Source organism: Crotalus tigris, unplaced genomic scaffold, assembly GCF_016545835.1.
Source record: "Crotalus tigris isolate CLP2741 ecotype Arizona unplaced genomic scaffold, ASM1654583v1 scf7180000017666.379230911805:20528666, whole genome shotgun sequence".
Taxonomy (NCBI): Eukaryota; Metazoa; Chordata; class Lepidosauria; order Squamata; family Viperidae; genus Crotalus; species Crotalus tigris.
Genome location: NW_024096552.1, coordinates 6,835,430 through 6,855,833, shown reverse-complemented (window position 1 = coordinate 6,855,833; position 20,404 = coordinate 6,835,430). Strand labels below are relative to the sequence as shown.

Genomic DNA, 20,404 nt, shown 5'->3' with positions numbered 1-20,404 from the left:
TGGTGAATGCAGCTGCTTTAAAGTTAATTCTGGCTGTCCCACACGGATGTCCCTGCACAGCCCTTCGATTTTGCTTCTTAGGGCAGGGACACACACTCTCCTGGATAACTGAAATGGTTTCTGAAACCCATTGCCAATACTTGCAAAGCAGGTAACTGCTTTAAAAATTTAAAGAGACGTGCTTTGTCCATATTTACACACATTGCAAAATACTCTTTGAAAATCTTTGACAGCCCTGCTTGTTAACATTATGGTAATTATGGTAATAATGGTGACCAGAGATTACAGAATAAATCACTAGTAGTTTCATATTTATTGTATTTACCCCAAGGTTTTATGACTGACTGTAATATAATCAGAAGATATTACCATTAAAAAAATGAAAGGCAAAATGATCAAAATGCTGAATGTTACATGAATTATTTCAAAAAGGAATGCAAACCTAGAAACAGGTTCCTTCATTCTTCATTACAAAAATAACACAGCTCCTTTCTGACACCAGAATATAATAGCTAGATGTCTTTCAGAAAGAAGTTTCAGACAACCAGTCTATAGAGGAAAGAATCAAAATACTTAATGTAATTTGACAGGAATTATATAAACTATATCAAATTTATTACTATATGAATCTCTATTAGACATTTCCTTTCTCTTTGTTGAGTTTAATATTCTATTGAACAATTAACAATTAGTGTAGTTAATCAGTTATATTGGCATTTGATATAAGGGACAATTTGAAGTAGACAATATTCAGGACAGTTTACTAATATTTAATTTTGTCCTTTTTCAATAATGTGCACTTACTGCTTTGAAACACAACATCATATTCAATTATCTTTTAATTTTGTTTCTTTGCAAGGAGAAAAGTGTTTAAATAATGGTGGGGCAGTATTTTAGCATACTGAATTTTTAATTAGCAAGCTAAAAGTTACAAAAAACTAGAACTTTCTTCTGAAAAGTTTGGAAACCATAACAAATTTAATGAAGTAATATATCTTTTTATAGGTATAATTTCCAGTGAACCCCTGAAAAATGTATTCATCTTTTAAAGACAGGATTTCATCCATATATTAAAGTCTGATTCTCCACAAGAGTGTAATGCAGTTGAACAGTATACAGGTAGTTCTCAACTTGCAACCGTAATGGAGTCTGTCCATTACAGTCATAAGTCATGACGATTGTGAAGTGGGTCAGCCATCCGACTGACTTGTTTTACTACTTTTTTTGTGTAAACTGAAACTGATTGGTGAGCGAATCCGTTGTTCTCTATGGAACAATGACAAAAATTGGAAGTAAACACTGGTTTTTCACAAAAATATTGTAATGTTCATGTGACTGCAGAATGCTAGAAATCACTGTAAATGCCGGGTAGCTGCTGAGTGTCCAAAATACAGTCATGTGATGGAGGCATCATCAGAATTTCAGAACCAGGTCGTAAGTACCTTATGGAAGTGACTGGAAAGTCAAGGACTACCTGTATAAACATTTAGAAAGGTAATATTAACAGGAAGGAAGAATCGGTCTTCCTAACATTTTGACTACCTGTATAAACATTTAGAAAGGTTATATTAATAGGAAGGAAGAATTGGTCTTCCTATCATTTCTCAGTCTGTCTTAACTGGAGAGTCTACTTCTGTTACCCAAGAGTTCTCTCTTTAGCCCACTCCAAGGAAAAAAGGTACTACCAAAGGACTGAAATACAGAACCTAAGGAAGGTTGTTCACAACAACAGATATAAAAACAGCAAACACAAATATTAAAAAACCATAGTAATAAATATCCTAAAAATTCAAAATTATAGGTGCAGTGCATAGAAGGAACCTCTATGTTATTGTACATTGACTATTCCATTCTGTACAATATTGAAAATGTTTATATTTATCTAAGGTAAATATGGCAATAGATTTTAAAAAAAATCTGTCAGTACATTGCCTATCATAGTAGTTTTTTCTGTTTTCTTCTTTTATTTGAAATATACAGTATTTTTTATCCAAAAATATCTCTATTCAAAATAGCTTACAAAAATATTAAAAATTAATATACTGTATCATCTAGTTAAAACTAGTACAAATCGTATAACAGTATCAATAGCATAATCAAATCTTTTTATTTAGCTTCAGTTGAGGCTATATAAAGAAGAAATCAGATCTAAGCTCTAATTTCCATATAGCTATTGTTGTTTTGCATTTATTAATCTCATTATACTTCTTTAGATAGTGGCACACCCAAGATAAATTTAAAGGATATCAGATTCATGAGAAAAGAAATGTTCTTTTACATTGCAAAATTTCAAATCATTCAAGACTTTAAAATTTCCAGATATACTCAGAAACAATCTGATAGTGAAGACAACTTAAAATATTGAAAATGAGTTACTGTTTATTTTGTACTCTGAAAAATGTCCAATTTAAACTCTCCTATGCAATCCTATGAATATAGAAGTAATATTTTTAAGATTGAAGAGGGATTTAAAAAATAAATTAACCAAAATCCACAATTCAGTTTATAGACTAGAACAGTGATGGCGAACCTTTTAGAGACCGGGTACCCAAACTGCAACCCAAAACCCACTTATGCATCATCGGGTGCTGGGTTGGTGTGGCCCATTGGGTGGGCATGGCTGTGGTGGTAACGGCAGATTGGATGGGACTAAAATTTCAATCAATCAATTCCAACTTTGCAAGATCTTTTTTTCCCCCAGAGAAGTTGAAATTGACTGATTGATTAAACCTTTTTTTTTTTTTTGCACATGGCAGCAGAGGCCTAAAGTGAAAAGGTTTTATAAAACCCAGCTGAAGGCCTAGGACTGGGGCGATGGCGCACGTGCCCACAAAGAAGGCTCTGAGTGCCACCTCTGGCACCCATGCCATAGGTTCGCCACCACTGGATTAGAATTAAGACATATCTAATAGTGTGCTGTCATTAAAATGCAAAAGAAAAAAAATAATTCTGCAATTAAAATAGCTAATTTTTGTTAAATTGGCTGGGTATGGTATTTTTGTAACAAAGCAGAAGAATAAAAAGTGCAACTTCTGACCTCCTCGAGGTCTAGTCAAAAGTTGAGAATGGCCCCCATACAGCCTTCTTTCCTATGAGCCGCCTCTGCATTTTGCATCTTTCTCTTTCATTTCCTTTCACTGCTGTTTTTTCTTTCTGCTTTTTCAAGCCTGATTTTATCTTTGTCCTGCACCCCTCTGCTTCTAGTCTACTCAGGACAGTATGAGAACACTTCTGCTATGATTGGAACAATTTGATGTAAAGCTTATAAGGTGTTTTGAATTTTAATCATTTTGTGTATTTCTCATCTTACTATTTTGAATATTTATCAAATGGTTCTGGTGATGAGAATAGGAAACTTGGCTAAATTGCCTTTTTCTGGAAACAAAAATAGTTGGCTTTTTTTGTGTTTAACTTGATAGTCTTACAAGGTATAACGTAGCAGAAAGTCTCTGTTAGTGCACAGATTGGAAAGTTTTCAAAGACACCTCTGCAGACTTGGATGAACTCACAGATATTGTAACATCATATGTTAGTTTTTGTGAAGACCTATGTGCGCGTACCAGAAACCTGTGAATATATACATAGTAATAAGCCCTGGTTCACAGCTACTGTAAATTCAAGCAGCTACATCGTGCCAAAGAGGAAGCCTACAGGAAAGGAGATAGAATGCTGTACAATCAGGCCAGAAATGTATCAACAAGGGAGATCAGAGCAGCAAAAAGAAGCTACTCTGAAAAGCTGAGGAATCAGCTCTCAACAAACAAACCAGCAAATATGTGGAAAACTCTTAAAAATATCTCTGGTTAAAGCAAAACCTTTCCATGCTGAAAGGAATCAACAACTGGCAGATGACGTGAATGTGTTTTACTGTAGGTAAAATTGTCACTCTCACCACCATCTCCATCTCATAAATACCACCAACAATCAAACCTCCTACAACTCACCCCATCCCTTTGGGTCCCCAATCTCTGATGATCACAGAAAATGATGTGCAAGGTCTTTTTCACAGACAGTAGCCTGAAAAAGCCCAGACAAGATAACTCCTTCTTGCTTAAAAGCTTGTGTTGACCAACTGGTGCCATCTTCATGCACATCTTTAATAAATCACTAGAGATATATAGTGTTCTTTTTTGCTTCAAACATGCTACTATCATCCCCAGTGCCAAAGAAATCCTGCATCAAGGAACTGAATGACTACAGACCGGTTGCTCTGACATCCATAATTCTGAAAACCTTTCAAAGGTTAGTTCTGGCCCACCTGAAAACCATCACGGATCCATTATTAGATCCCTTGCAATTTGCCTAACAAGCAAATAGATTAGCAGATTATGCTGTTAATATGGCTCTGCACTACATCCTACAACATCTTGAATCTCCAAGGACCTATATAAAGGTCCTTTTTGTAGACTTCAGCTCAGCATTCAATACTATCATTCCAGATATTCTTCTAACTAAACTAATTCAACCTGCTACACCTGAACACTTGTAAGTGAATCATAATCTTTCTAACAGACAGGAAGCAGCAGTTGAAGCTAGGTAAAATCATATCAGATACCTGTACAATTAGCACAGGGGGCCCCTAAGGCTGTTTGCTTTCTTCACTTCTCTCTATATACCCACAGCTACACCTCAGAGGATCCCTCTGATAAAGTACTGAACTTCGCAGATGATACAACAGTGATTGGTCTCATTCAAGACAATGACAAATCTGCATACTAGCCTTGTTGTGCAGCCGGAACAATGTTGAACTCAACACATTCAAAACGGAAGAAATGATAGTTGATTTCAGGAGAAACCCTCCTATTCTACCACCTTTTACAATACTAGACAACACAGTATCTACGGTAGAGACCTGAACTTCGCAGATGATACAACAGTGATTGGTCTCATTCAAGACAATGACAAATCTGCATACTAGCCTTGTTGTGCAGCCGGAACAATGTTGAACTCAACACATTCAAAACTGAAGAAATGATAGTTGATTTCAGGAGAAACCCTCCTATTCTACCACCTTTTACAATACTAGACAACATAGTATCTACAGTAGAGACCTTCAAGTTTCTAGGTTCTATAATCTCTCAAGACTTAAAATGCACACCTAACATCAAAAATGTCAGCAAAAAAGCACAACAAAGAATGTTGCAACTCAAGAAAGCTCAGACTGCCCAAGGAGCTTCTGATGCAGTTCTACAAAGGAATTATTGAATCTGTCATTTGCACCTCTATAACTCTCTAGTTTGGCATTGCAACCAAACAAGACAGACACAGGCCTCAGTCTATAGTTAGAACTGCATAAAAAACAATTGCTACCAGCTTGCCTTCCATTGAGGACCTGTACACTGCACAAGCAAGAAAGAAGGCTGTGAAAATATCTACAGAACCCTCACATCCTGGACATAAACTGTTTCAATGCTATAGGGCATTGCATGCCAGAACAACTAAACACAAGGACAGATTTTCTCCCCATGTCATCACTCTGCTAAACAACTAATTCCAACTACCTAATAAGGTTGTATTACTGTTATTCTCCTCATCTTTCCTATTACCTATCTCCTTATCTTCTTATGACTATAACTTTGCTGCTTGTATCTTACTATTTATATTAATTGTTTTATTTAGTATCCTACTACAAATTATTTTGTTTGCTTTTTTAGTATCCTATGACTATCACTGTGTTGTATCTTGATTTATGATGAATTTTTTTTATGATTACAGTCACGTTTTATCACTTGTTGCTTGTATGTACACTGAGAGCTTTTGCACCGGAGACAAATTCCTTGTGTGTCCAATCTCACTTGGCCTATAAAAAATCCTGTCCTCTCCTATCCTATCCTCTCCTATCCTATCCTATCCTATCCTATCCTATCCTATCCTATCCTATCCTATTCCTTACAAGAATCACAAAAGAGAGGATATCTTATACTTCTGTATAGTTTATAAAGCATAAACTATATATTCTTATTATAAAAAGCTTATTTCTTGGCAGCATCTTAACTAAAGGAAACCCAGGGTAGAGAAATATTCAGTACTACCATGCATTTCAAACAAAAGAAAAAAACCTTCCAAATTAATTCCTGCAATTTCAATTCTCATTTATGCAGAGGAGAGTCTTCCTTTCTGTTTTAACTATGGTAAAGGAACAGGATTTTAGATAATCATAATATATCTTCTTTGGTGCTTCTGGGAATTTAAAGAATTAGTACAGCTCCCAGGTTTGTGTCTAAATATTCAAATACTACATTACTGCAACATCAGCAGTAATTGAATTTTGTGCATTAGCAGTCATTTTCTTACTTGAGTTCAGGTAATATGAAGTGTTTGCATTCTATGTATAATTACATGCATTGAAACTGCAACGTAGAAGGCAATACTAGACACATCAATACAAAACAAGCAATAGATACTGTCTTTTCATTGTTCATTCTAATCCGAAATGTTCAGTGGTAATTTTCTTTTTTAAATGTATAATCAAACTGGTAGAATACTTTTCTGCTGCAAATTTCTTCTACTAAATGTTTTTTGTATATACTTGATTATCTAATTTACCATTCGTAAATGTAGGTTCATTGGGATAAAAAGACATTAAAAGTAAGAAAAGAAACCTGCTTAAGGCTATATTCTGAGGATTTTATTGAAACTCTAGTTTTTTTCAATTTTATATACAATACATATAATCTTCTGTGAAACAAAACATACATTACTCCCCAGATTACAAAAGTACAAGCTCATTTCTTAGAATGAATGGTATTTGTGGTTCATGAATGGCCTGCTGGGGGAAAAAAGGAGAGAACAAAAGTGGCTAATCAAATACCTGTATATAAATACAATAAAATTAAGTTTACCAACACTAGGTTTATACTTTTAAAACATGAAACTTTCAAAAAGCTGCTAGAAATTAGTTGCTGACTTTCAAGGGCACATTGCCAATGGAAACTAAGGGGATATAGGGATCGTCCAAAATCAAGATTTTGACTGCAAGTAAACCATAACTTGATGGCATTTTCTACAGCCTATAGCAATAATTTATGGGACAAGGAGGGACCTTGGAGGTCTTCTAATCCAGCACCCTGTCTAAGGCAGGAATCTTTATATCATCCCAGTCAAATGGTTGTCCAATCTTTTTTTTTTTTTTCAAAAACCTCCAGCGATAGAGAACACACAACTCCAGGAGGCAAGCTGTTCCACTGATTAATCATTTTCAAGAAAATATTGGAAAAAATATTGGACATTTGTCCAAGATGGTATAATAATTCCAGCCTTGGGCAGAGGTTTGGACTAGAAGACCTCCAAGATCTCTTCCAGCTCTATGATTCTATGATTATTCAGTTGTTTTTGTTATAGCTCCTTCTTTTAAACATTTTAGGTTAAATAATTACTCTTAAAATACAGGACTCTGAGAAACCATTTAAACATAAATTCAGCAACAAGTCTATTACAATAGATATAATTGATTTAATTATTTAGTTGCATTTCCAGAGTCTCAGCTGAAAAAGTATTTTTCTTGCCCATTAGTGGTGCCCAGTGTTGAAATTTAGGAAATATCCTAAGGCATAGAACACATACTTCATCCACTAAGAGCTCAAAATTATCTCTAAAAGAACACATTTAATCCACTTGCTTGAGTCTTTATCAAGTATAAATTTCTGATTATATGAAGATGTATAGAGTTGAATTACTAAAGGCTAGTCTAGAACTGTAATAAAGCTTATGCTGTACAATGCAGTGCAGTGTAGTGCAGTGAAATAATTGCTAGCTGTGACTTGACCAGGAAGCAATAAACTGTCATCTAGCATAGGAAATTGATGGTATTTTTTCCAGAAGTGAAGGAGTAAATATTCAAGAGGGAGAAGCCTGGACACATTATCCTTACTTTTACTTGGGGACTGAGAATGTATCTATTTGTCAAATGAAGAGCTCTCTGTGTTGTTTTTATGTCAAATACAACAATCATGCAGTACATTCCACATGTGAGCTTCTATATAAGTGTCTGTATCTGCCGTGCAAGCCCATACTGATGAAAAGGAAAGATCCCTTTTTGTCAGTACAAAGTTGGTGCAATAGAGGGGTGCTGCATGAGGCACCAGAGCCAAATACAACCCTCTGGTATTTTGGATGTAATTTCCAACTCCAAACTTGCTATCAAATAATAATTTTAGGGTGATATTTACTATAAGAATTAAATTGTGAATACAGAATTAGAAAATGGTCATTTTAACTTCAGGTTAAATTTAGAATTAGAATTAAAATTCTTTATTGGCTATACAAGCAATAAGTAATAAATCATAATTATAATCATAAAATACATTCATCATAAATCATACGATACAGCATTTAGTGATAATCATAGGTTATTCAATAAGCAAACAACTTAAATCATAGTAGGATATTAAATAAAACACTATAAATCATAATATATAAGCACAAAGTTATAGTCATAAGAAGATAAGGAGAAAAGTAATAGGAAAGATGAGAATAATAGTAATACAGCCTTACTACATAGTTTGACAGTGTTGTAGGAAATAGTTATTTAGCATAGTGATGGCATGGGGAAAAAACTTTATTTGTATCTTGTTGTTCTGGCGTGTATTGTCTTGAGGGAAGAAGTTGAAATAGTTTATGTCCAGGGGTCTATAGATATTTTCACAGCTCTCTTTCTTGCTTGTGCAGTATACAGGTCTTCAGTGGAAGGCAGGCTGGTAGGAACTGTTTTTTATGCAGTTCTAACTATCCATTGAAGTCTGTGTCTGTCTTGTTTGGTTACAGTGCCAAACCAGAGAGTTATAGAGGTGCAAATGACAGAATAATTCCTTTGTAGAACTGTTTCAGCAGCTCTTTGGGCAGTCTGAACTTTCTGAGTTGGCACAGGAAGAACATTCTTTGTTGTACTTTTTTGATGACATTTTTATGTTAGGTATGCATTTTAAATTTTGAGATATTATAGAACAGGGGTGTCAAATTGCTTGCCCACGGGCCGGATATGTCACGGGGAATCTGCACCCACCCCATTGCTGGCAATGGCAAAACCAGCCCGATACATTGCGCAACATCATGTGACGTCACGATTTTGATATGCCTGTGATAGAATCTAGAAACCTGAAGGTCTCTACTGTTGATACTGTGTTATCAAGTATTGTAAAAGGTGGTAGAATAGGAGGGTTTCTCCTGAAATCTATCATTTCTACAGTTTTGAATGTGTTCAGTTCACGATTGTTCTGGCTGTATTACAAGGCTAGTTGTTCAACTTCCTGTCTGTATGCAGATTCGTCGTTGTCTTGAATGAAACCAATCACGGTTGTATCATTTGCAAACTTCAGTACTTTAACAGAGGGATCCTTTGAATTGCAGTCACTGGTATAGAGAAGGAAGAGAAGTGGAGAGAGCAAACAACCTTGGGGGGCCCTGTGCTAATTGTACAGATATCTGATGTGTGTCAACGCTGCTAACATCAGATGTTCTTGCTTTGACAACAGATGGAAATGTAGTCATCTTTTCTCTATTGCTTTTAGAGTTTGTTGATGCTGGGAGGGGGAATGTGGATGAGAGTCCAGCTGGTCATAACAATAATAACTCAGCCATGGGAACCTAAGGTTATTAGACCCAGAGTTGCTAGAAATTTGGCAGGAAGGTGAGATGGGGAGAAAGCCCACGCTTCAAGTTAATTGGGGAATGTGATTTATGACGGTTAATTGGAGGAGGGAATTGCACTTTGCTACTTAATGCCAGGGGAGGGGAATTCAGTTTTTGGCTTCAACTATATAGTGCCGATAATTTGTTTCCCAAATAAAAGATTCTTTAAGGAAAACAATGCTTCGAAGTTCTTTTGAAGAAATTCATCTGTCAGAACCATGACATTAAGCCAAAACCTCTAATTTTTACCTAAGTATCTTGGGGTCCCGAACCCCAGTCGCTGTCCATAGAATTGAGGGATAGATCGACAAAGATTCGGGGAAGATCTCAGCATGGAGAAGGAAGGAGTGCCTGAAATCAGCACGTCGGCAGTGGCTGCTACCTCAGAAGGGGGAGCACAAGCCAGTGTGCTGGTGGAGAAGGAACTTTTTCAGATGTTTCAGTTGGGAGCAAGACCCAAGCTGCAAGAACAACTGATCTGGTCGTCGGAATGGACCTTACCCAGTGGAGACTATAGACACCTCGAGATGGCCTTGCCACAATCAAGTGCTTCAAAGGCAGATGAGGTTGAGTTGCAAAGAGAGGCTTCCTGCACGTCGCATTCCCCGGACTGGTGGAGAACCACGAAATCAATTACCGCTGAGGACTTGGGTGAGTGGAAGTACCTGTCTGCAGCCCATAGTCAATCAGTGGAGAAATTGGTGGAGAAATTTGAAGAGCTAGAAATGAGAAGTGGAGAACAACTCTCCCGCTCCCCATACACGAGCAATCATGATGATCGGCGAGGCAGCCACCAACTCATGCCAAGGGGAAGCCCCAGTACCACCTGTGCAGGTCAGGCAGCTTCCCCGTCCTCGAAGCCACCAACCATGGGCTCCAGCCCTCTCCTAGGCTTAAATCTATCGAGCAGTTTCCTAATCAGCTGCAAGAATGGTATGAGGCAGCAGTAAGACTGGACATTCAGCTCGCCCGCTATAAGAAGCCACTCCCACAAGAAGCCAAGCTGAGGCCAGATCAACCCAAACAACAGCCACCCCCCTGAAAGCCTCCAACCACTGCAGCTACTGACAGTCCCAGGCTACCTGCAGGCCTACCGATCAAGTACTTCAGATGTGGACAACGGACATCGAGCAGCGAGTTGCCCAGTCCCTTACCCTCAGCAACAGAATAGACCAGAACCAGTAGCAAGAAAGAAATCAGCCCAGCAGCCAGCGAAAGAGAAATCCAATTGGATCACGTAGGAACCTGTCGCCCAAGTCACGTCCCCCATGTAAGAGAGTGCCGAACCCCAAGCCGGACCTGCCGCCACTCTATCTTCCTATGACAGCGTCGACGAAGGAGAGAATGATCTGATGGTGAGTCGACACATCCCACCTTTTTCACTACCTGCCAAACTCATAATCCTTAAAACGGGGACACAGATAGATTTGAAAGTACTAGTCGACTCCGGATGCTCCCGGTGCATTATTATCTTCTCACTTGCCCTGAAAATGGGTGTACGAGCAAGGCTGCTCTCCAAACCCATGAAGTTTGAGCAAGCCCATGGCTCCCTAATGGGAGGAACTTTAGTCACGCAATTGACTGAACCCCTACGCTTAGAAATAGGTAAACACTGGGAGTTCATTCGTTTCATGGTGGCTCCGAAAATGACTGAGGCTGTGATCCTAGGACTAGCCTGATTAGACAAATGGAAACCGTTTATCTGGTAGGAGAAGGGAATAAGGACTGTGAGGTTACCTATAGGACCCAAGCCCCCCTTAACTCGATGGACATTACAGGAGAACCTAGCCTACCTAATGAGCTAGTGCACATGGCTGCCTTGACTCAACCAGGTGAGCCACTCACCCCCAGCGAATACTGGGACATAGCGGAGGCATTTAGTGAGAAAGAATGCAACTCTCTGCCTCCCCACTGGCCCAATGATTGCTTTATCAAACTATTACCGGGAGCCAAACTCCCAGGATCGAGAATGTATACTATGTCCCCCCTTGAGATGGAGAGATGCAGCAGTATGTGGACAAAAACTTAGCGAGGGGATTTATCGAACCGGCCAAGTCTGCCGTGGGAGCTCCGGTGTTATTTAAAGAAAAAAAAGACAGGTCACTTCATCTCTGCATAGATTATAAAGGTCTGAACGCGTTGAGCAAGGAACACAAATACCCCCTCCCCCTATTGAAGGACTTACTGACCCACCTGGCAAAGGGGAAGGTCTTCACTAAGTTGGACTTGAGAGAGGCTTATTACCAGGTGATAAAGGAGGGAGATGAGTGGAAGACTGCTTTTAACTGTCCCATGGGGAGCTACCAATTTAAAGTCATGCCTTTTGGACCACAAGGGGCTCCAGCTGTCTTCATGCAGCTGATTAATCAGATACTACATGACCATTTATACAAAAGTGTTTGAGTGTATCGTGATGACATCCTGATATACAGCACGAATATGGCTGACCAGATTAAACTAGTAAGAGAAGTGCTAAAGAAACTGTTGAACGCCAAACTTTATGTTAAACTATCAAACTGAGTTTCACCAGACCCGACTAGATTATTTTGGCTACAGAATTTCCAGCGAGGGCATTGAAATGGACCCAACCAAAGTGAAAGCCGTAATTGAATGGCAGCCCCCAAAGACTCGCAAACAGCTCCAGAGCTTTCTGGAATTTGCCAACTTCTACTGTCAATTCATCCCATCCTTTGCTGAAATTGCCCTGTCCCTTATGGAATTACTAAAATGAAGCAAAGAGGGAGGAAAGCCCCATCCAGGCCAACCACTAGCATGGACTATGAATTGTCAAACCGCTTTTGAAAATTTAAAAAGACTGTAGCGTTACATCCTCAGAGGCCGCAAAAAACCCAGGCCCTCCCAGCCCCATCTCCCTTTATCTAACCCTGCAGTAGTGTTCTTTAGGGGTTGATAAGATGTCTCTTCTAGCCGGAGCCCATGCAGAATTAGTAGGTAGCAGGCTCTTGTCGTCCGGGGGGGGGGGGGGGCTTCCAGGAACAAAAGTGACCAGTCACAATAGTCAATGCTACAATGATATCCAACAGCCCAAGGCCGATAAAGCAGCAGAAATAAGAATTCCTCAGCGATCATTCAGAGTCAAGTGGAATGGAGGAAAAACCCTGGATCCAGACAGTAGCAGAAACAACAGTCAGTATGCTGTAGCAATAGCTCGTCCCCCAGGGCAACTCCCCCACAATGTCTTAGAACCTGTAGCAGCAGTGATAGTTACAGTCCAGATAGTTTCCAGGCTTCGCAGCAGCTATATCCACCACCAGTCTCTCCTCTCTTTCTGTTGCTTCTCCTTCAATCAGGTTTCAGCATCAAAACCCTCCCCCTCCTTTATCTTTATTGTTAAAATCTGAGGCTAGGAGTCTCTGCCAACTCCTATCCACACAATCTCTCTCTTGCCTCCATTTGAGATATCCTCCTCCCGAAGGAAGCCATAAAACCCCACTCTCTCTCCCCCTCTAGCCTCTGTTTAAAATATCCTCCTTTCGAAGAAAACAAATAAAACTTCCAGTCCCTTTACCTTCACCTGACGAACTGCAACCGGCCACCCTGTCTCTCCTTTCCTTCTCTTTTCTATTTTCTCCTCCACCCACGGTGGCCACACCCAAAGCCAGCAACAGCTGTCCCAATCTCCCCCTTCCTAACCAAGCTCCTGTAAACACTCTCAGACAGCTTCGCTACAAGACTATTTACGGTCAAACCAGTATTAAAGCATCCTTGCCCAGGGAAGTCCTTTGTGATTCAAGCCGATGCCAGCAACATGGCAGTCAGAGCTGTGCTACTGCAAAAGAACCAGAGTGGGACCCTACAACCCTGTGCCTACACCTAGAAAAAATTCACTGACTGCGAGAGGATGTGGGCTGTGTGGGGAAAGGAAGCTTTCACAAGCCATTGGGCTCTATTAAACTGGCGACACTATCTAAAAGGGAGTAAGGTGCCTTTCGAGGTATGGACTGATCACAAAAACCTAGAAGCACTAAAGACTCCCTGCAAATTGTCCCCGAAACAAGTACGATGGGCGCAGTACTTTAACCATTTTAACTTCATCCTAAAGTACAATTTTCTTATTTGATGTTCTATCCAGACTGCCCCAGTACAAAAGCCAGCGTGAAGAGGTTAATTAGGTAATTATCTCCAATCCACAAACTGCTTCTCAACTTACGCCGCACAGAGTCTCATCTTTAAGAGCCCCTAATCCCAATGACCCTGGGACAAAGAAAATAAAATGAGCTTCTCATCGACCAATGGTTCAAGGACATTCAAACCTCCCTAACATGCAGGGATGGTTTGGCTTACAAAGGGGGAAAACTATATTTGCCAGAGACCCTCCGCCTTAACGCGCTCCGACATGGCCATGACATAAAACAGGATGGGCACTTTGGATATTTAAAAACACTACATCTCATCCGCCATCAATTCGGATGGCCGGGATTGAAACAGGTTGTGAAAAACTATGTCCAGAGTTGTGCTGTATGTGCCACCATGAAAAGAATTCTGGGAAAAAACCCCTGGACTATTACAACAGGTGGCAGACCCTTCCCAACCATGGGAAGAAATTGCTATGGATTTTGTAGTAGACCTACCTGAAAGTAGGGGAAATATGGTCATCTGGACTGTGATAGATCTGTTTTCAAAGCAGGCTCACTTCATTGCCTGAAAAGGGCTCCCGTCCGCCTAGCGACTAACCAAAATATTCCTGAAACACATCTACAGACTGCATGGCACACCTAAACGAATAATCTCTGATGGGGATACAGTTCACAGCTAAGTTTTGGAGGAGTTTTCTTAAACTAATTGGTTCATCTCAAGGATTAGCATCGGCTTTTCACCTGTCTACCAATGGGGCAGCTGAATTTGTAAACTCAATGGTGAAGCAGTATCTCCGATTCTATGTGGATATCAACAAACAAACTGGACTGACTTCCTCCTTTTTGCAGAGGTGGCTTACAATAATTCTCTTCACAGCAGCACTGGCTTCACACCTTTTAAAGTGGCCACAGGAAAAGAGTTCAGCCTAATACCCGAATACCAGTGGGGCAGCTGAATCTGTAAACTCAATGGTGAAGCAGTATCTCTGATGCTATGTGGATTATCAACAAACGAACTGGACTGACCTCCTCCCTTTCACAGAAGTGGCTTACAATAACTCTGTTCACAGCAGCACTGGCTTCACGCCTTTTAAAGTGGCCACAGGAAAAGAGTTCAGCCCAATACCCGAATACCCCCAAGCGCCCACCACTTCCCAGATCAATGGGTGAGGGGGTGGGAGGAAGTTTGGAAAACCACGAAAACTGCTTTGAAAAAGGCTCCCGAAACATATAAAAAACAGGCAGGTAAAAAAGGGCTCCTCAAAGAACATTCCAAGTTGGGGAAAAGGTTTATCTATCAACTAAATATTTACAGCTTAAGTTATCTAGTAAGAAGTAAGTTAGGATCGAAGTACTTAGGACCCTTCCCCATTGTAAAGATCATTAACCCAGTCACGGTAGAATTAAAATTTCCTAGACTCTTAGGAAAAGTTTACCCTGTTTTCCATTGCAGCCTGTTGAAATCTTTTCGGGGTTCCACCTTAAGACTTTCCCCTAAGAAGGCACCCAGTCCCCTTGTGGTGGTAGGACAGACTCACTATGAAGTAAAGCATATTCTTGATTCTAGAATTTTTAAGGGGAAATTGCAGTACTTAGTGCAATGGAAGGGATATCTGTTGTCTGAGGCCAACTGGGTGAAATCTAGTGATGTAAAAGCTGACAGACTCATTAATAGGTTCTATAAGAAACACCCTACTAAACCAAAAGGCAACCCCTAACCTGTGTTTTTGTTTACATTACAGGATTTGTTCTTTTTTGTAAGGTGGGCCGGATGTCAACGCTGCTAATATCGGATGTTCTTGCTTTGACAACAGATAGAAATGTAGCCATCTTTTCTCTATTGCTTTTAGAGTTTGTTGATGCTGGGATGGGGAATGTGGATGAGAGTCCAGCTAGTCATAACAATAATAACTCAACTATGGGAACCCAAAATTATTAGGTCCAGAGTTGATAAAAATTTCCAATTTTGAAACTGCTGTCCTTTCCTCCGGTTCACGAGCCCGGAAAGGTTGGAAACCTCTGATGTATAATGCTTGCTGCTTTCCACATTGTTCATTTATACTTGCACTTTTCCTTGCTGTGTCTCTATACTTCTTTTCCTCTGGACCATATCTTCCTTTTAAAGGAAAATGCTTTCTTTTATTTGGTTGTTTTAGTCTGTTTTCTCGTGGATGCAGACCATTCAGAACATGTGTATAGTCCCTTCTCTCCCATCTCCTCTCACACCTATTTCAAGGATGCAGCTGTATTGACAATTCTGCCAATCTGATGCCTGGGAGAAAGCTCAAATAGGGAAATAAGCAGCGATTTTAAGTTGCTTGCGATTTTTCACATACCTCAATCCTTTAATGTAAAAAAATCAACAATCTTTTATTTTTGCTTGTTTCTTGGTTGTTCACAACTTTAGTGCAACTTCACTGTCTTTACCGTACCACAGTAAAAAGTCACAATGAGATTTTGCTCTCCACCTTGATGTGCGGTATTAAATCAGAATGTATTTTCAGATTTCATCTGTCAGTCATGAATTGGTATCTTTTATTTGTTACAGCCAAGTGAGTGGTTGATGATCAGTTATCACAGAGAAATCCTGACTCATAGATAAATCCAGAGTATCAATTGCCCATTTTAGCCCACATTCCTCTTTTTTAATTGTATTATATTTTTGTATTCTTAGAAAGAGTGTCTTCAAGAGAGAGATCACAGGGTAGTCTATCCCTTTATGGTCTTCGATAAGGATTGCTCCAAAGCTTACATTAGAGGCATCTATTTGAGGACAAAGGGTTGGATAAAATCTAATCCTTTTAACACTGGTTTATTTAACAGTGCATTTTTTATTTTACCAAATGATTCTTGGCATTCTTTAGTTCTAATTGGTTCTAATTTAGCAGAAATGGCAAAAATCTCTGCTTATTTAAAGGACCATTCACAAGAAAAATATATTTCGGTTTGGAGAAGATGGATTGATTACATTCAAAAGAAATATCAAACTGAAAAATATTATCTTGCTTATGAGTAATTTTTAGATTATTATTAATAGTTTAATATGATTGAATTTATATTACTTTATTTTATATAATATTTTATATTATATTATTTGTAATATTATGGTTTAATTATAGAATTATAGAATCATATAATTATTTTTGTTTTCAATTTGTTAATATTTATTTTGAAGAGGAGTTAAAGTATGTTATGGATTTGATTAATAGTATAGTTGGGTAATGTTATGTAGATTATGTTTGTTTATTTGTAACCCTGTAATCAGCTCTGGGAAGGGGGGAGGGGGGCAAGGATTGGGGATATATATTGTGTGAAATTTTTAAAACTTTTAATTAAAAAAAAGAGAGAGAGAGAGATCACAGGGTAGTCTATCCCTTTATGGTCTTCTATAAGGATTGCTCCAAAGCCTACATTAGAGGCATCTATTTGAGGACAAAGGGTTGGATAAAATCTAATCCTTTTAACACTGGTTTATCTTTTTATTTTACCAAATGATTCTTGGCATTCTTTAGTCCACATGTGGGTTCTGCTTTTATTGTTAAATTTGTGAGGGGTTGAGCCAAAGTAGAAAATGAGGAATGGCCTTTAGTAATATCCCACTACTCCTAAGAAAAATTAGACTTCTATCTTTGTATTGGAGCTTCAACCTCTCAGAATCCTTTGGAGGTTTCAGGATTTCAACCTTTCCTTTCAGGTTCTAGCTCGCCCTTTCCCACAGAACCCTAAATATAGGCATTAAAGGTGTGCTTCCCAGGTTTGCTATAGAGGAGGATATCATCTAGATATGCAGTGTATCATGTCCCTTTACTAGGTGGGATTTATTCATAAGACATTGGAAAGTAAGTAGTGTCCTATATAGCCTAAAATGCATTCTCTTGAATTGAAAGAGGCCTTATGGGGAGGCAAATGCATCTCCTTTGAATAATGTTCCAGTAGAATTTGGCAATATCCTTTGGGTAAGTCTAAGAAAAATAAATAGCGGCACGTAGGCCATCCAAGAGGCCATCAACTTGGAGCATTGAATATTTATCAAATTTTGTCACTCAATTTATTTGCTGGAAATCTACATAAAATCGTATTTCTTCATTTGATTTTGTCAGTAATATAATTGGAAAACATTTGGAGCGTGTTATCTACTTCACTTTGTTAAACTGCTTACCTACAAGTTTCCAGAACATCTAAAAAGATGTTTTAGAGAGAACATCTAAAAAGAAGTTTTAGATGTTCTAGAAACCTGTAGATAGGCTATTGAATAGGTTGAGTTTCTCCCTTTCTGTACTATGTTCTATTAGATCCATTAATCCTGGTTGCATTTTTTAACATATTTTTAAAGTCATTTAATATCTTTTCCATATCTTTTGCTTGATTTGCAGATAACTGAATTTATTTAGTTATTTTTTAGCAAATTGATATGGCTACCCAATTCAAAGTGACTCCAGATGGCCTACAGAAATAAAACCCCAAATATAAAACCCAATAACCTGCCCCCTCTTGCGACAACAATCAAACAAATCACTTGATGACTTCCTTATCACCCTAGGATACCCAGGTCGCTTATAAACCCATGTCTTCCAAAAAAGCATCAAGGTGGAGGCCAATCTTACTTACATAGGAGTGATGTTCCATAGGGAGTGAGCCACCATGGAGAAGGGCCTCCTTCTTGGTCCCTCTAGATAGACCTTCTTAAGAAAGGGGACTGTAACATATCTTGCCTTCCCACTCTGGTGAGTTTGGCAAGTGTATTTGAGAACAGTCCTTCAAATAGCCTGACCTCAGGCCATGCAGGGCTTTAAAGGTGACAATCAGCATCTTGAATTGAACCTGGAAGCAAATCAGCGACCAGTGGAGCTCCTGAACAAGAGGTAACACATGTTACTTCTCATGCACAAAACAATGTGGGCCCTTGTTAATATGCACCTTTCCACATGATTGCATCCCAAGCTTGATCCAACAGTTCTGGTTTCCTTTTTTTTTCATGCAAATAAAGTTGTCTCAAGTTCAGTTTTATTAAGTCATTTCCTTAAGAGACTAGCATAATAGATTTTCTTTTACTTTTATTCTAGTTCAAATTCATAATTCACTGGCTCAGTTCTTCTTACTTTGTAGAAACCCTGCTGCTTAGTTGGCAGTTTGTTTTTTACTAGGCAATAACAATAATACTTGGTTTCTCACATTGAATTGCTTTGATTTTAAACCCTTATCATACTGCCTCTTTTGTTTTTCCCTGGCTGTTTTTTTAATGTTTCTGAGCAATGTGTCCTTGTGTCTTTAACTGATTTCTCTGAGTTAATATATATTCTATTAAGTTCTTAAGACCTTCTAAGTTTTCACACCAGCCTTCTTAGTAAGGTCCAAGTTCCCCCTCCAGGTTACCTTCCTAAATCCCATAACTGGCTATGAGATTTCCTTATATGCAAAACCTAAGAATGGTAAACAGGTATCCCAAGGTTTTGTGGGCTGACCTGCATAATTCTGAAGCATAGCCTTGAGGGTCTGTTTCATCTTTTCAGAGATATCCTCTACTAGGGATGATAAGGACTGGTATGCATCCCTTTTATCCCTAAATCAGCATAAAGACATCTAAGCAGAGCTGATTAAAAATTAGAACATTAATTTGTGAGCATTTCCTTTGGTATGCCTACCCCACTAAAGATTTTGACCAATTCCTCTGCTACTTTTTTAACAGTCACATTCCTTAATGGAACTGCTTCTAGAGAGAGAGTTGCATAGTTGAATATAGGCTAGGATAATAAATCTCTATCCATATGTCCAGAGTGCTGTTTCACATCGTACCCCAATTACATATTCTTGCTGTGGAACATTTTTTAATTTTTGTGTATTTATAATGAATATTGGAGAATATGTTTTGTGACATTTCTCAAGCAAGTAATTTTGAGAAGATGTTCCTATGATGACACCACAAATAATAATGTACCATCTTAGTTCTAGAGTATGAAGAGCTGATTGACCCTGGTCCTATTGCTGGATTTTAGCAGTTACCCAATAATTGGTTAGCTCTACTCTTAGCTAAAAATATCAGCAATATTTTTAGAGTTTATTTTTACCACACTCTTAACAAGAATAAATCATTTCTCACTCTTTTACAAAAAATTGTCTGCAGGACTATGGGAAGATATAGTGTAAAATAATTAATTGTTATATCATTTAGAGTTGACTAAACTTCATATCAATATATCGATATTACTATTAATAGATTTGGGGAATGAGAATTTCAGCAAGTTTTTAAAAATGCATATAAGATATTTCTGTTGTTGGCACTTTTTTGTAATATTTGTATTATGATATAAATATTGGTGTTGTCTGGACTGAAAAATGATGGGACATCACAGAAGAAGGAGGTAGTAATGATGTTTCCATTCTTAAATTAATTTTTAAAAATATTTTAGATGTATATCTTGTTGCCACCTGTTTTCCCACAATGCCAACCCTGTTAGGTGGATTGGATGTTGTCATGTGTGAAGTTATGAGAGTTAATTTTTACATGATCAAAAGTATAAAAACAAATAGTAGGTCATATCATTACCAAAATATGGAACAAATGGAAACCAGATGACTTAAAGACCTTAATTTGGAGCAAGCCTGGAAAAAAATTGAACAGTGATTGAAATGTAAATAGAATTCTCATTTGCTGGCATTCTTTCATAATGACTTCATAGTTT

General features: G+C 38.4%; 1 protein-coding gene across 14 annotated transcripts in view; it reads left to right on the top strand.

The window, feature by feature from the left end:
* Nucleotides 1-20,404, top strand: part of TENM3 (teneurin transmembrane protein 3) — a 565,275-nt gene that overhangs the window by 368,316 nt on the left and 176,555 nt on the right. The gene's annotated exons all lie outside the window — the stretch shown is intronic.